A 16614-nucleotide genomic window follows, 5' to 3' on the forward strand; every position below is an offset into this window, starting at 1 on the left:
GAAAGATTTGTGCAAAGAGCCATCAGCAAAATTGTTTCATTGAAAATATTTTTGAGTGGTGCTTTATCCAGGCATTCTTTCAATTTGTCTTTTCACTGTGGCAATAGGCTAATTAGAATGATTTTACTTGGAAATTCATCTGTATTCCAGTAACGTGTCAGAGTTAACCTGAGCAGTGGTTCTAATTAGTTGTCTTTCGGCACTGAACAAAGCCTGGTATTGAGGGAACTTGTCTCCTGATACTTTAATGAGACCAAGCAAAGCTTCTATATTAAAGTAATTGAACATTTCTGCATGCAGTTCATTTAGTGTACTTAGAAATTGTTAGTTTGTTTTTGCATCTTTGAAAAGTATGGTGTTTAAAGATAGATAAATCATTTAACTTCAAACTGTTGAAGCTTCCACCTGTTTAATGATTGACCCTCTTGTCACGATACTCCTGCAGCTGTTGGTTTTACATAACCACTCCTTTACACCTTACTTTGCATCTGTTTTGGTTAATTACTTTGTTATGACCATGGCTTTTCTCATACCCAAAGGGTACAGGGTTGAGGGTGTCATGCACATTGATTTAAGCCATTCATTCAATCTCATTGAAGTGCGAAAGAAAAAAACTGAAAGAATTGTGGATTCTGGAAATGAGAAGGAAAAATACAAATTGCTGGGAAAACTTAATAGGTCTGGTAGCATTAATTGGCAGTTAATATTTCGGGTCCAGCAATCCTCCTTTAGTTTGAATATTTCTGAACGTGAAGTCTGATTTCTCTCCACAGATGCTGCTGGACCCACTGAGTTTTCCTAGCAATTTGTATTTTGCTTGTTTTGGGTCCAGTGACCCTTCTCTAGTTTGAATGTTTCTGAACATGAACTCTGATTTCTCTGAAGTGCTTTTTTAATGAATGGAATATGGGTACTGCTAATAAGGCAATCTTTAATTTTCCATTCCTGATTAATGATTGAGAAAGAAGTGGTGAGCTGCCACTTTGAATGGTTCCTGTGAATTTGATGTTATATATCTTCAGTGGTTAGACAGAGAGTTGAATTTTGACCCAGTGACTATGAAAGAAAGGCAATATATTTCCAAATCAGGTTGGTTGTATTACTTGAAGTGGCTGGATTGTCCTGAAGTGAATAAACTTGTTTCTTTGGAAAATGTTTTCTTTCAATTAGTGTGCACTTTCTTTTCCAAATCGCACTCATTGAATCTCGAATTACTGCTGCAGCATTGCTAATCCAATTTACGTATGCCATTTACTGATGTTGCAACTCATGGAATTGGAAATCAGACACCACTATTTCTTGAGTCAACACATATGAAAAGACTTGTTCAAGCTATCCAAAGTCCCCAATTTATTTGACCAACTCAGGCTAAAAGAAAACACTCACAGGCTTCTGTATTGACCTCAAAACAATTGACTTCAATCAACAGCAATTAGGAAATATGTATTGCTGACTTATTCTGTACAAGTTAAGATTGCACCTTTTAAATTCTCCCCTTCACAAATGGACGGACAGACAAAAAGACATAGATATGAAGGATAGAAAAAACAAAGAAAATCAGGGAAGCAGTTTGATGAGCATATGAATTGAAGTTTTTATTTCTGTGCTTTCCAATTCCTTTGGATACAAGGTCGTATGCACATCAATTCTGATTTGTCTTCGCTGGTTGCAAATTTATTCTTTCACTGTCTGTGGATGTGTTTTATTCTTCCTTCAGAGAGTTTGAAGAGTACAGTCATTAGAAATTTGTTGCTGTTACTGGATACTTTCTGGTACCTCTACATGGGAGAGAAGCACAGAGAGAGATTTTTAGATGCTTGTTTTCTGCAGGCTGAGTGTTTCTCTGATACAGTGGCCCCGCACAAACGACAGCCATTTGGCCAGGAGGCACGCAAAATGTGTTGACAAGCAATTATCCTCTCAGTTCAGAACCCATAGGTCTGCTTTAGCTCTCGCTGTTTGATTTGATTTATGGTCATGTGTATTTATTACATATACAGTGAAAAGTGTTGTTCCATATCGCCACTCTCCAGGGCCATCTTACAACATAGAAAATAAACCAAAATGTAGAATATAAAGCCAGAAAAATTCAGAAAGCTAATCTTATAGTCTTATGCAAAAACATTAGTGGCTGTTTGGAACAGCTCCTGCTTGTAGCTCAGCCATGGACCTGGATCCCAGCTCCTCCACCCCGATGCCTGCAGACTCTGTTGCTAAACTGATGACACTGCTGCAACCGCGCTTAGCTGCTGGGACAAAGAGTCACCAGTCTCCAGTGCCATCTTACCTCCACCAATGCTGCTGTGGCCATGAGTTCACACAGGGCTGACCTCACCAATACAGCCGCCGCTGCTGTGGCAGGATCCTGTGTTGGTGCCATACTGATTGTCATTGCCACCTCTGCCATCAGCTGCCCGAGCCTAGCCATGGACCTGGAGCCTCGGCTCAGCCTGCGAGTCTGGACCGGACAATTAACCCTGGGAACTATTCCTCGCTCGCCATACAACCTCAGGCTGGAGTGGAGCTGCGTCTGCCTCATCCTACCATTGTCGCTGCCGCTAGGCTCCTTCTCCTTTGTCATTTACTCAGCCTCGCTATTCCTCAGGTCTGCACCACTATCTTCATTTGTCATTCTGTGCAGGGCATGCTCTCGCCAATGCCACTGCAACTGAGGCAAAAAAGTAAGAGAATAGACTTTAAAGAAGAAAAAGCAAAATTAAAAGAAAGGTAAAAAGGGCACAGCCCAATCGCTGCTCCTCTGCCGCCACCGTCTTGAAATATCCACTGTTCGAGGAAAGCTATGTTGTTTACAATTTTGAATGTATTCCAGTAAACATGGTTTTTATCTTTGCACAGTTCCTTGAATTAAAACATAATCTTTCCCTTTTTATAGCCCATAGTCCAAACACAAAGAAAATAACCTAGACTTTGCACTGTGATCTTTTTAATTTCTGCAGACTCGGCACAGTGGAAAATATGTTTTTACCATGCTTGTTTTCTCTATGTCCATTTCTTCAATTCATTAAAGAAAGTGACAGAGGGACAGCAGCAAATTATAGACTAGTTAGTCTCAGAGCTGTCTGTTGTCAGGAAACAACTATAGTCTATAATTAAGGATTTGGTGCCTGAGCAGCTTACAAATCTTCAGCTGATTACAGTAAAAAGTAAACTGGCATAGATTGGTAAAGGGTCAATCATGCAGGATGAATCTAATGGATTTTTTTTCAGTAAGTGACTGAAGTCGTCAAGAAGGGGACTGTTAATGTATGTTAATACGTATGGACTTCCAAAAGACATTTGATAATTTTCTTAAAGAAACCAAGCCAAAATTGCAGCTTTTGGGATTGAACACAAATTACAGAATCAGCAGTACACAGTTAGTGATGACATGGGTTGTTTTAACTACATTCATTAAATACATAAATGATGGAGTAAAACGTGCATATCCAAGTTAGCCAAGGACGCTGCGGTTGAAAGCAGTGTAGATTTAAGTACAAAGCAAGATATTATTAACAGGGCAAATCAGTGGGAAAAATGTTGGCAAATGAATTTCAGCACATTTAAATTAGATCATTAGTTTTAGGCTGAAAAGAACTGGTCACAGAATTTTATAAAAGTAGAAAATGTAGGGCCTGCTGGCATTTGTAATTGAACTGTCATGGACTGATACACAAAGGAATCAGAAGGATTATTGGAATGCAGACTTTGATGTAACCCTGGCTTCTGTTGGGCTGCTAATCTCTTCCCATCTTAATTTGGCACATTGGCATGATCTTTAGGCCCTTGTCCACTATTACACAGGTTGTAGAAAGGGCAAAGTTGGCTTCTTACCTGGTAATTGTGGATCAGGAACAGCAGTTATGCCATATCTTTTATGTTTTGCCATGTGTTTTTGAGAGGATGATGGCAGAGCATAGTTACAATGTGTATGTCTAATTGTGGAGCCTGTTATGCTGAACCTGTCTTGGGAAAAAAAATGATTGCATTAAATGATGGAATAAATTAGAATGTCACATGAATTCATAAAATAAGGCCATTCATTCCATCATTTAGCGTCATAGAGCTTTACAGCATGGAAACACCCTTCGGTCCAACTTGTCCATGCTGACCAAATATCCTAAATAAATCTAGTCCCATTTGCCAACATTCCCTTTAAATCTTTCCTATTCATGTAGTCATCCCGATGCCTTATAAATGTTGTTGTACCAGCCTCCACTACTTCCTTGGGCAGCTCATTCCATACATGTACCACCATCGGCGTAAAAAGATTGGCATTAGGTCTGATTTAAATCTTTCCCCTTTTACCTTAAACATATGTCCTGTAGTTATAGACTCCCCTACTCTGGGGAAAAAACCTTGTCGATTCAACCTATCTATGCCCCTCTATTTCGTAAACCTCTATAAGGTCACCCCTCAGCTTTCGAAGCTGCAGGGAAAATAGTCCCAGCCAATTCAGTCTCTCCCTCTTGCTCAAGCTCTCCAACCCAGGAACCATGCTTGTAAATCTTTTCTGAACTCTTTCAAGTTTCACGCATTCTTCCGAGAGCAGGGAGACCAGAGATGCACACAGTATTCCAATAGTGGCCGAACCAATTTCCTCCCAACATGACCTCCCAACTCCTAAACGCAGAGCACTGACCCATAAAGGCAAGCATACTAAAACTCATCTTCACTACCCTATCTACCTGCGACTCTACTTTCAAGGAACTATGAACCTGCACTCCAAGGTTGCTTTGTTCAGTAACACTCCCCAAGACCTTAGCATTAAGTGTGTAAGTTGTGCCCAGATTTGGCTTTCAAAAGTGTAGCACCTCACATTTACCTAAATTAAACTCCAACTACTACTCCTTGGCCTATTGGCCCATCTGATCAAGATTCCGTTGTACTCTGAAGTAAACTTCTTCGCTGTCCACAACACTTCCAATTTTGTTGTCATCTCAAAATTACAAGCCACCTATGTTCACATCCAAATCATTTATATAAATGACAAAAAGCAGTGGACCCAGCATCGATCCTTGTGGTACACCACTGGTCACAGGCCTCCGTTCTGAAAAGCAGCCCTCCACCACCACCCTCTGTTTTTTACCTTGGAGCCAGTTCTGTATCCAAGTGGGTAGTTCTCCCTGTATTCCCTATGACCTAATTTTGCTAACCAGTTGACCATAAGGAACCTTGTCAAGCATCTTACTGATGTTAATATAGATTGTGTCGACCACTCTGACCTCATCAGTTCTCTTTGTTAATTCAAAAAACTCAATCAACTTCGTGAGCCACGATTTTTCCACGTACAAAGCCATGTTGACTATCCCACATCAGTTCTTGCCTTTCGAAATTCATGTAAATTGTGTCCCTCAGAATTGCCTCCAACAAGTTTCCGACCACCGATGTCAGGCTCACGGGTCTAGAGTTCTCTGGCTTTACCTAACCACCTTTTTAAAATAGTGGCACGACGTTAGCTAACCTCCAGTTTTCTGGCACCTTATCTGTGACTATCGATGACGTGAATATCTCAGCAAGAGGCCCAGTAATAAATTCCCTAGCTTCCCACGGAGTTCCAGGGTGCACCTAATCAGGATCTGGAGATTTATCCATCTTTCTGCATCTTAAGGCATCCAGGACTTCCTCCTCTGCAATATGGACATTTTTAAAGATGTCACTATTTACTTCTCCATGTTCTCTCTCTTCCATATCCTTCTCCACAGTAAATACTGATGCAAATCCTCATTTAGTATCTCCTCCATCTCCTGTGGCTCCACACATAGGCGGCCTTGGTGATTTTCGAGGGGCCCAATTCTCTCCATTGTTACTCTCTTGTCCTTAATATAATCCCTTTGGATTCTCCTTAATCCTCTTTGGAAAACTATCTCCTGTCCCCTTTTTGCCCTCCTGATTTCTCTCTTGAGTATACAAGTACCTTTATACTTTTCTAGGGATTCACTCGATCTCTGCTGCCTAACCTTGCTAGCCAGTCTACCATAACGAACCTTGTCAAGCACCTTACTGAAGTCCATATAGATCTCTGATATATGCTTCCTTCTTATTCTTGACCAAAACCTCAATTTCTCTCAAAATTCAGATTTCTCTGCACCTACCAGCCTTTCCTTTCACCCTGACAGGAACATATTGTGGTGGACTTGTTACCTCATTTTTAAAGGTTTCTCATTTCCAACTGTCCACTTAGCCGTGAGCATCTAACCCACAACAATTTTTGAAAGTTCTTGCCTAATACCATTAAAATTGGCCTTTCTCCAATTTGATCCAGTCTATCCTTTTCTATCATGATTTTAAAACTAATAGAATTATGGTTACTGACCCCAAAGTGTCCCCCACTGACACCTCTGTCACTTGCCTGCCTTATTTCTCAAGAGTCAGTCAAAACTTCTCAAGAAGTTTTGCACCTTTGGAATAAGGTGGGTGAACTTGCAGCATTGATACCTGAGACTTTGATGTTGTGGCTATTTTGGAGACATGGTCAGAGCAGGGACAGGAATGGTTGCTGCAGGTTCCGGAGTTTAGATGTTTCAGAAGATCAGGCAAGGTGATAAAAGAGGGGGAGGCGTGGCATTGTTAGTCAAGGGCAATATTACGGTGGCAGAAAGGACGTTTGATGAGGACTTGTCTACTGAGATAGTATGGGCTGACGTTAGAACCAGGAAAGGAGAGGTCACCCTGTTGGGAAGTTTCTACAGGCCTCTGAAGAGTTCTAGAGATGTACAGGAAAGGATTGCAAAGATTATTCTAAATAAGAGCGAAAGTAGCAGGGTAGTTGTCATGGACTTCAACTTTCAAAATATTGACTGGAAACACTGTAGGTCATGTACTTCTAGATGGGTCAATTTTTGTCCAATGCGTGCAGAAGGGTTTCCTGATAAAGTATGTAGATAGGCCAACAAGAGGTGAGGCCATATTGGATTTGGTACTGGGTAATGAACCAGGCCACATGTTAGATTTGAAGGTAGGTAAGCACTTTGGTGATAGTGACCACAATTCAGTTATGTTTACTTTAGCGATGGAAAGGGATAGGTATATACCACAGGACAAGAGTTATAACTGGGGGAAAGCCAATTATGATCTGATTAGGCTAGATTTAGAGTCCACAGAATGGGGAAGGAAACTGCAGGGGATGGGCACAATTGAAATGTGGAGCTTGTTCAAGGAAGAGCTACTGTGTGTCTTTGATAAGTATTACCTGTCAGGCAGGGAGGAAGTGGTCAAGGGAGGGAACTGTGGTTTACTAAAGAAGTCGAATCTCTCGACAAGATGAAGAAGGAAGCTTATGTTAAGATGTGACGTGAAGGCTCAGTTTGGGCACTTGAAAGTTACAAGTTAGCCAGCAAGCACCTAAAAAGGCAGCTAAGAATAGCCAGGAGGGAATATGAGAAGTCTTTGGCAGGTAGGCTCAAGGAAAACCCTAAAGCTTTTTATAGGTAGGTCAGGAACAAAAGAATGACTAGGATAAGATTAGGGCCAGTCAAGGACAGGAGTGGGAAGTTGTGTGTGGAATCCGAAGAAATAGCAGAGGTGCAAAATGAAAATTTTTCATCAATATTCACACAAAAAAAGACAAAGTTGTACAGGAGAATACTGACATACCAGCTATTAGACTAGATGGGATTGAAGTTCATAAGGAGGAGGTGTTAGCAATTCTGTAGTCCCCTGGGCTGGATGGCATTTATCCGAGGATTCTCTGGGAAGCTAGGGAAGAGAAGCAGAGCCTTTGGCTATGATCTTTATGTCATAATTATCTACAGAAATAGTGCCAGAAATGTTGTCCCCTTGTTCAAGAAGGGGAGTAAAGATAACTCTCATAATTGTAGACCAGTGAGCCTTACTTTGGTTGTGGACAAAGCTTTGGAAAGGATTATAAGAGGTAAGATTTACAATCATCGAGAAAGAGAGAATTTGATTAGGGATAGTCAACATGGTTTTGTGAAGGGTAAGTTGTGCCTCACAAACCTAATTAAGTTCTTTGAGAAGGTGACCAAACAGGTGGATGAGAGTAAAGCAGTTGATGTGATGTATATGGATTTCAGTAAAGTGTTTGATAAGATTCCCGTTGGTAGGCTATTGCAGAAAATTTGGAGGCATGGGATTGAGGGTGATTTAGCAGTTGGGATCACAAGTTGACTAATTGTAAGATGACAGAGGGTGTTGGGAAATGTTCATCCTGGAGTTGAGTTATTAGTAGTGCACCATAAGATTATGTTTTGGGACTACTGCTGTTTGTCATTGTTATAAATGACCTGGATGAGAGCTTGGAAGGATGGGTTAGCAAATTTGCGGATGACACCAAAGTCAGTGGATTTGTGGACAGTGCGGAAGGATGTTGCAGGTTACAGAGGGCCATAGATAAGCTTCTGAGCTGGGCTGAGAGATGGCAAATGGAGTTTAATGTGGAAAAGTGAGAGGTGATTCACTTTGGAAGGAGTAATAGGAACACAGTACTGGGCTAATGGTAAGTTTCTTGGTCGTGTGGATGAGCAGAGATATCTGTGTCCTTGTACATAGATCCCTGAAAGCTGCCACCCAGGTTGATAGGGTTGTTAAGAAAGGCCTAGTGTGTTAGCTTTTATTGGTAGAGGGATTGAGTTTCGGGGCCATGAGGTCATGTTGCAGCTGTACAAAACACTAATGTGGCTGCACTTGGAGTATTGTGTACAGTTCTGGTCACCGCATTATAGAAAGGATGTGGAAGCATTGGAAAGGGTGCAGAGGTGATTTACCAGGATGTTGCCAATATGGAGGGAAGGTCTTAAGAGGAAAGGCTCATAGACTTGAGGCTGTTTTTGTTCGGGAGAAGAAGGCTAAGAGGCAGCTTAATAGAGGCATACAAGATGATCAGAGGATTAGGTAGTGTGGACAGTTTAACCTTGGATGGTGATGGCGAGCACGTGGGGGCATAGTTTTAAATTGAGGGGTGATAGATATAGGACAGTTGACAGAGATAGGTTCTTTACTCAAAGAGTAGTGAAGGCGTGGAATGCCCTGCCTGCAGCAGTAGTGGATTCGTCAACATTAAGGGCATTTGAATGGTCATTGGATAAACATGTGGATGACAATGGAGTAGTGTAGGTTAGTTGGGCTTTATATTGATTTCACAGGTCGGTGCAAATTCAAGGGCCAAAGGGCCTGTACTGTGTTGTTATGTTCTATGTTCTCAAGCAAGTACATCCACAGACTGAATCAGAAAATTTTGTTGTACACACTTTACAAATTTCTCTCCAACCAAGCCCTTAACATTATGGCATCCCCAGTCTGTGTTTAAAATTTTCAAATCCTCTGCCATTACTACCCTATTATTCTGATATCTTTGGTGCTAGATATTCAACTAGGAATTTTCTATATTAATCTCCATTGTACACTCTCCATATCCATACTAGCTAGCATAGGTTTATTCTTTTTTATGATGACATCTTATAAAAACTCTTATTAGCTGCAATTTACCTCAGCTCCGAATATTAACTGACCCTTGCAGTGATTTGATGTTTCTAACTTTCTTTGATATTGATGTAGTGAGGGATTGTCTTCACTTCTCACTTGTCATAACAAATGTAAATTGTGCTAATGTACAGGCTGACATTCTAAGTACGTAAGTACGTACTGGAAAAGCATGTCAGGCAGCAACCGAGGAGCAGGTGAATTGACATTTTGGGCATAAGCCCTTCATCAGGAATGAGGCTTGTGAGCCAAGGTGGCGGAGAGATAAATAGCAGAGGTTGGGGCTGGGGGAAGGTTGCTGAGATGAAGGTGATAGGTCGGCGAGGGGGGTGGAGCAGATAGATGGGGAGGGTGAGGGACAGGTCCAAAGGTGGTGCCAATTTGGAATGTTGGGACTGGGTAAGGTGGCAGGAGGGGAAGTGTGGAAACTGGTGATATCCACATTAATCCCACGTGATTGCAGTGTCCCACGGCAGAAGATGAGGTTTTCTTCCTCCAGGAATCTGATGTTTTGGGTTTGGTGATGGAGGAGGCCCAGGATCTGTATGTGTTTGGTGAAGTGGGAGGGGGAGTTAAAGTGTTCAGCCATGGGGCAGTGGGGTTGTTTGGTACGGGTGTTCCAGGGATGTTCTCTGAAACGATCTGCAAGTTGGGGTCCTGTCTACCTGATGTAGAGGAGACCACATCAGGTGCAACAGATACAGTAGATGACATTTTTGGAAGTATGGGTAAATTTCTGTCAGAGGTGGAAGGATCCTTTGGGGCGTTGGATGGAGGTGAGGAGTGGGCACAGCTTTTGCACCTTCCCCTGTCACTGCAAGAAGTGCAACACATGTGCCTACCCCTCTCCCCTCACCTCCATCCAAGGCCCCAAAGGATTCTTCCCCATCTGACAGAAATTTACCTGTCCTTCCACAAATGTCATCTACTGTATCCCTCGCACCTGATGTGGTCTCCTCTACATCGTGGAGACAGGACGCCAGCTGGTGAATCATTTCAGAGAACATCTCCTGGGACACCTGCACCAACCAACTCCATTGCCTTGTGGCTGAGCACTTCAACTGTTTCTCCCATTCCATCAAGGATATGCAGGTCGTGGGCCACCTCCATCATGAAAACCTAACCACCTGACGCCTGGAGGAAGAACGCCGCCTCTTCTGGTTTGGGACAGTGCAACTACATGAGATTAATGTAGATTTCACCACTTTTCCCATTTTCCTTCCCCCCACCTTATCCCAGTCCCAACCTTCCAACTTGGCACCACCGTCTTGACCTGTCCATCGTCCTTTCCATTTATCTGCTCCACCCTCCTCTCTGATTTATCACTTTCTCCTCGCCTTCATCTACTGATTGCATTCTCAGCTACTTTCCCCCTAGCCCCATGCCCTCCCATTTATCTGTCAGCGTCCCTAGCCCGCAAGCTTCGTTCCCGATGAAGGCCTTTTCCCAAAACGTCCATTCTCCTGCTCCTTGGATGCTGCCTGACCTACTGTGCTTTTCCAGCACCACACACTCTACTCTGATCTCCAGCATCTGCAGTTACTCCCATTCTAATTGCATAACATGACTTCAGAAAAATCAAGAGCTGCTACACGTAACACATCACTGCTGACCATTTACAGTTGTTCTTTTGCCTTGGGTTCTTCTGCTTTTCCATAGTACCCTCCACCTTTCCTTTCTTCTTTCAGATCTTTTGAAATATTATCTGCATAATCCATACTCTGGTTTCTCACTGTGTTTGAAATCTATCCAATCAAGTTTTCAACCCTGTACTAAAATCTCTAGTCATAGTTGTTATCTTCTGTGTTGATCAAGCATTTTGTATTTCAAACATTTTCTAATGCTTGCCATTATCCCTTGGTGATGTATCAAAAAAATTCTGTGTGATCTGTTTCCACGTGTACGACGTTATTCGATCTCCCCAGCATCCCTCATTCTTTGTCATCAGATGGTTTGACTGACAACCAGTCTTGGTTAATTTGTGGCTTCCTCCAGTTGAACATTAGAAAGGCTGAAACCATCATTTTAACCTCGGTCATGCTGGTATTGATTCTATTCTTTCTGTTGCAGTTTGAAGCATTTACAGCATCTTAAATTTTGAGTCAAGTTTTGTTCCCTATCCAACCTAATTCAATCTGTGCTTCATCTGCCTAATCTGTTACTGACTCACTCAGTTGTGCTTTTGGCACTTTTAGCTAAGTATTTTGTGTCACAGTCCTCACCTCATCCAAAGCTCTGTGGCTGGTATCTGAGCCTGCTCTGATTACAGTGACAATAATGTAATGGTTATATTACTGGAATAGTGTAACAGAGACTTGTGCTGAAAACTTTGAATTAAGACATCCAAATACCACCATAACATTTTGTGCATCTGAATTCAAGTTTAAAAAAAACAGTAAAATAAAGTTGGAATGAAAACTTGTTATCCATAATGAAGAGCACAAAGCTTTTGGATTATTGTTTAAAAACCCAAGAAGTTCTCTTGTGTCATTCAGCATAGGAAACTGCTGCCCCAAACCCAATCTTATATGTCCGTGACTCCAGTAAACAGCAACTTTGATTGGGCTATTTCTGAAATGTCAGACTCTGTCAAACGATTAAAACCATATTGTGTATTTAGCTTTGATTTTGCTCATTGCGTTTGGATGTACGAAACAAAACAGTGTGCATTCAAGCCAAGTCAACCTGGCAAAGTCTTGCTCAATAATCGGAGAATCAAAACCAAGGCTATGTTTGTGTCCAGTGCTGCCACTATTTGGAACATGGCACAATATCAGTGTGCTTCTTTTAAACTCAGTCCTTGTAGTATTGCAGGCTGATTCCTTAATAAGAGGTCAATACTTGATTAATCATCATGTAATCCATTCATTGAGTTGGTTGGGTTTTTTAAAAGTTTGAACACCATGAAGAATTTAAAATTGAAGCATGTGATACAATGAAACCTAAACCTTATCATTTAACTTTTTGAGATGGGAGAAAAACCTTTTGGCTGCTCTTTGATCAATATCTTCCACTAATTGTTTGGTATTTACTCCTTTGCATGAAAAGACATTTGAAGAGGTGTACTCTCCAATCAATGAGAGAACAATGCAGGATATGCATTAAGTGCTGTGTTTTGCTAAAGATACAATATCTTGACAGATACAATTGCACGTGCAATAATGGCAACCATTTCTTCATTAATACCACTCTTAGTCTTGCATTGGGAATAAATGGATAATTATATCAATGGCAAGTCAAGCAAATGTCTTGTTGGTCTTCATAAAACTGTACCTAAGCATGTCAGGCTCCTCCATTGAGAGATACTGTGGTATATGATTGGAAGAGATTGACCCAGGGAAATATTCTGGATCTCGTGAAGTCTCTCGGAATCAGGCTACTGCCTGCCTTCCCTTAGCTATTGAGTTAGTAGTCTTTCTATATTGAGCATCACTTGGAAGAAGCATCTAGGATAGCAAAGGTGCGGAATGCACTCTTGGGGGAGAAACCTACATGACAACATCTACATCCTCAATGATTTACAATTTACAGATTTTGTCCATAACTCTGTTGGCAGGAGTGGCCATCAGCTCTGACTTGTGGAAATGAAGTTCTGTTATTAATCTCAAAACATCCTCCATTGAGTTGAGTAGTATTGTTACTGGAGAAAGTGAGGTCTGCAGATGCTGGAGATCAGAGCTGAAAATGTGTTGCTGGAAAAGCGCAGCAGGTCAGGCAGCATCCAGGGAACAGGAGAATCGACATTTCTGGCATAAGCCCTTCTTCGGGCATAAGCCATTCCTGAAGAAGGGCTTATGCCCGAAACGTCGATTCTCCTGTTCCCTGGATGCTGCCTGACCTGCTGCGCTTTTCCAGCAACACATTTTCAGCTAGTATTGTTACTGTTCAAAACTGGATAGCCCTCACTTTACCAGTGCCATGAAGCCAGACAACAAACCATTGTTCAACAAAGAGTGGAGAAAAACTTGCTAGGACAAGCACGTAGCATGGCTGAAAATGGTAATGCTACTGCACAAACCACGTGCTTGCTAAATATTAATGTTCCTTCTTTGGAAAAGTAAGTTATTCCATACCACTCCATATCAGATCAAAACTCTGCACTTGCTATCACATCTGTTTGGAAATGTTTGTGTTTGTTTCAGGAACTAAATAGATGAGATTCCATGAACATCTCCATTCTCTAATTACAGTTGAGTCAGCATGAGTGCAATTGGTAAGGCTGTGGCATCCACAACCACCTTCAGCCAAAGGTGCCAAATCAGTGATCCATCTTGGCCTCCTCATGAGGCCAAATATCTCCTTTTTGAGTCCACAGCTAGTTTGAGTTGTTGCAGGCAATAAAACAACAATGACAGCTTGCATTTATGTAGTGCATTTATTGTATCAAAATGTTCTAGGATATTTCACAGTAGCATTACTAAACTGAATTGGTCACAAATCCATGATAAATTCACATTAGGAGAGATGACCAAAATCTTTTACAGACCTACCTCTTTGACAATGAAATAAGAATCCAAGAACTGGTGGCTAGAGTAGGCCATTGGATATATTAAATATTGTCATTCAATAATATCATGGCTGATTTGAATTTTGGTCTTAAATCCATTTCTCCATCTGTCCATGATATTGTCAATCAAAATTCTGTTGAACATAGCTATGTTCCACTGAATATATTCAGTGATGCAGCCTTTCCAGCTCTCTAATCCCAACGGTTAACAACCCTGAGACAAGAAATTCCTCCTCATCTTCTAAAGTGAATACCCTTATTTTGAATCTATTCCCGAGATCTAACCTCCTTCAAGGGAGACGAGAGGTCTGGGTAGTTGTTTGTGGGGAGAGCATCCTCTCAGCAACATCTTTCAAGACTTCTGAAGTGTTTATGTTTTAATAAGGATACCTTTCTTGTTTTCTTAACTCTCTTCAGTATAGGCTCAACTTTTCCTCAAGAGACAACCCTTTCAGCTAGTGAACCTTCTCAGAATTGCTCCTAATGCAGGTGTCACCAATGTCCTATGTTGTTGAATTCTTGCACGTTGTCTCTCCTTTGGAGATAAAGATGGAGACTTGAAGGGTGGGAATTTTGGAGCATTGCATTTGGACAGTTGAAGGCAAAATGAGTGGTTAGATTCCCTACAGTGTGGAAACTGGCCCTTCGGCTCAACAAGTCCACACTGACCCTCCGAAGAGTAACCCACCCAGACCCATTTCCCTCTGACTAATGCACTGAACACTACGGGCAATTTAGAATGGCCAATTCACCTGATCTGAGTATCTTTGGACTGTGGGAGGAAACTGGAGTAACTGGTGGAAACCCATGCAGACATGGGGAGAATGTGCAAAATCCACACAGACAGTTGCCCAAGGCTGGAATCGAACCCGAGTCCCTGGTGCTGTGAGGCAGCAGTGCTAACCACTGAGCGACCATGCCCATAATTAATGGAGGAGTGCTGAGACCTTGAAAATCTGGGTTGGACTAAGATAAAATAATGGGGAGAAGTGTATCCATCGAGAGATTTGAAAACTAATATGAAGTTTTCAATTTGTGCTGGACCAGCAAACACAGGATTGACTTGCGAACAACATGACATGCAAGTTAGGATATCAAGATTTGAATGAAGTTTATAGAAGGTGGAACAGTAGAGGTGGCCAGTAGAGCTTTGGATCATTCAAGTTTATCAGGAACTAAGACATGGGTGAATTTTTCAGTGCAGATTACCTGAGGCAGGGCATAGTTGTTGCTATTATGAAGGTGGAAATATTTGGCCTGAGCGATGACATGGATATGTAATTGGAAGCTGACCTGTCAGCCGAAGACGATGCTAAGATGATGAACAGTCTGGTTTAAGCTTGGATGTGTTCTGAATCCAGCTGATTTTATTACTGGGGAAGTCAGAACTCAGACTGAAATCTGGCTTGATAAATAATATTTATTTCTGTTTTAACAAGGTGGTATCTCGAGCACACAATGTTGCAGATTTAGTTTTAATAATAAAATTGAACTGTATTGAGCAAAAGAAATTGAGGTATAATAGAATAAACTAAACTGCTCACATATAATAAATATTTAAAGATTCTGAAACATGTTGAAAGTATAATCTCATTTATCCCCAAAGTACCCCTTTACAGATTCCCACCAGAGAGAATGTACTTTGAGATAATCTATTTTAAAAGAAAAACTAAGCTATCATCTTTTCTCAGGAGCAACTGCTTTATGCATCCAACTTCATCAAAACCCCTGCAGAATTTTCAGCCTGAATCTGAGGAGGTTTTCTCAGCTATAGATGTTCCCTTTAGGCCCCAAGAATATTCAGAACTTCACAACCAAAGCTTGTTTACTTTGGTGGCATAATATTTTCCCAAATGCAACAAAGTTCCATTCGTTCTTGGAGACCATCTTGCTCATTCAGTTTCAGAAGAAATCACCATGGCTGCAGGAATAGCAATGTTAGAAAAGCCCATGTGCCACTGGTTGAAAATTCAAAAATCCCAACTCTCAAATATATGATATACGCAAATTACACACCTTGTGTCACATTTAGAGGGAGGGAAGTCCCTTGTAAGGGAATTAGGTTTTTGGCACAAACAGAAGATAATGGCTGCAGTCTGACCACACTTTAGCTTGAGGTAATCTTTGCTCATTTATTACTGGTTGTTGGACAAGCAGTGTGTCAGAGAAAGTGAAGACCTTGGGAGTGGAAGTGATAAAATGGAGTTGGATCTCATTAACACACATGTGGACTCTGATGTGTTTTCAGATGGTGTCATCACGAAGCAGCATTTAGATCTGAAATAGAAGCATAATTGTTATAGATTTTTGGAACACCAGAATTACTAAAAGCAATAGGAGGACGAGCTCTTGCAGGCGATTTTCTGGCTTTGACTGGATAGGAACAAATAGAAATACACACATATCGTACCTTCCAGCAGATGGCTAAGGAAGTAGATGCTTTGGAGAAGATTGGTATGGTCAGCTATATCAATGACTTTAGACAGGTTGAAAAGGATGAGGAATAATTTCCTGTGGTTGCTCTTATATAGGATGCTATTTGTGGTTTAGATCATAGCCATTTCAACAATGGGAAGGGGCAGAATCGAGTTGGATATACAATTGTGAGAAAGTTTGGTCTGGATGTATGAAGCAACATGTTTATGGACTTCAGAAAGGAGAGGGATGTT

General features: G+C 41.3%; 1 protein-coding gene across 7 annotated transcripts in view; it reads left to right on the forward strand.

Moving 5' to 3' along the window:
• tbc1d22a (TBC1 domain family, member 22a) overlaps positions 1 to 16614 on the forward strand; it is a 402297-nt gene that overhangs the window by 112478 nt on the left and 273205 nt on the right. The gene's annotated exons all lie outside the window — the stretch shown is intronic.

This window comes from Chiloscyllium plagiosum, chromosome 23, assembly GCF_004010195.1.
Source record: "Chiloscyllium plagiosum isolate BGI_BamShark_2017 chromosome 23, ASM401019v2, whole genome shotgun sequence".
NCBI lineage: Eukaryota > Metazoa > Chordata > Chondrichthyes > Orectolobiformes > Hemiscylliidae > Chiloscyllium > Chiloscyllium plagiosum.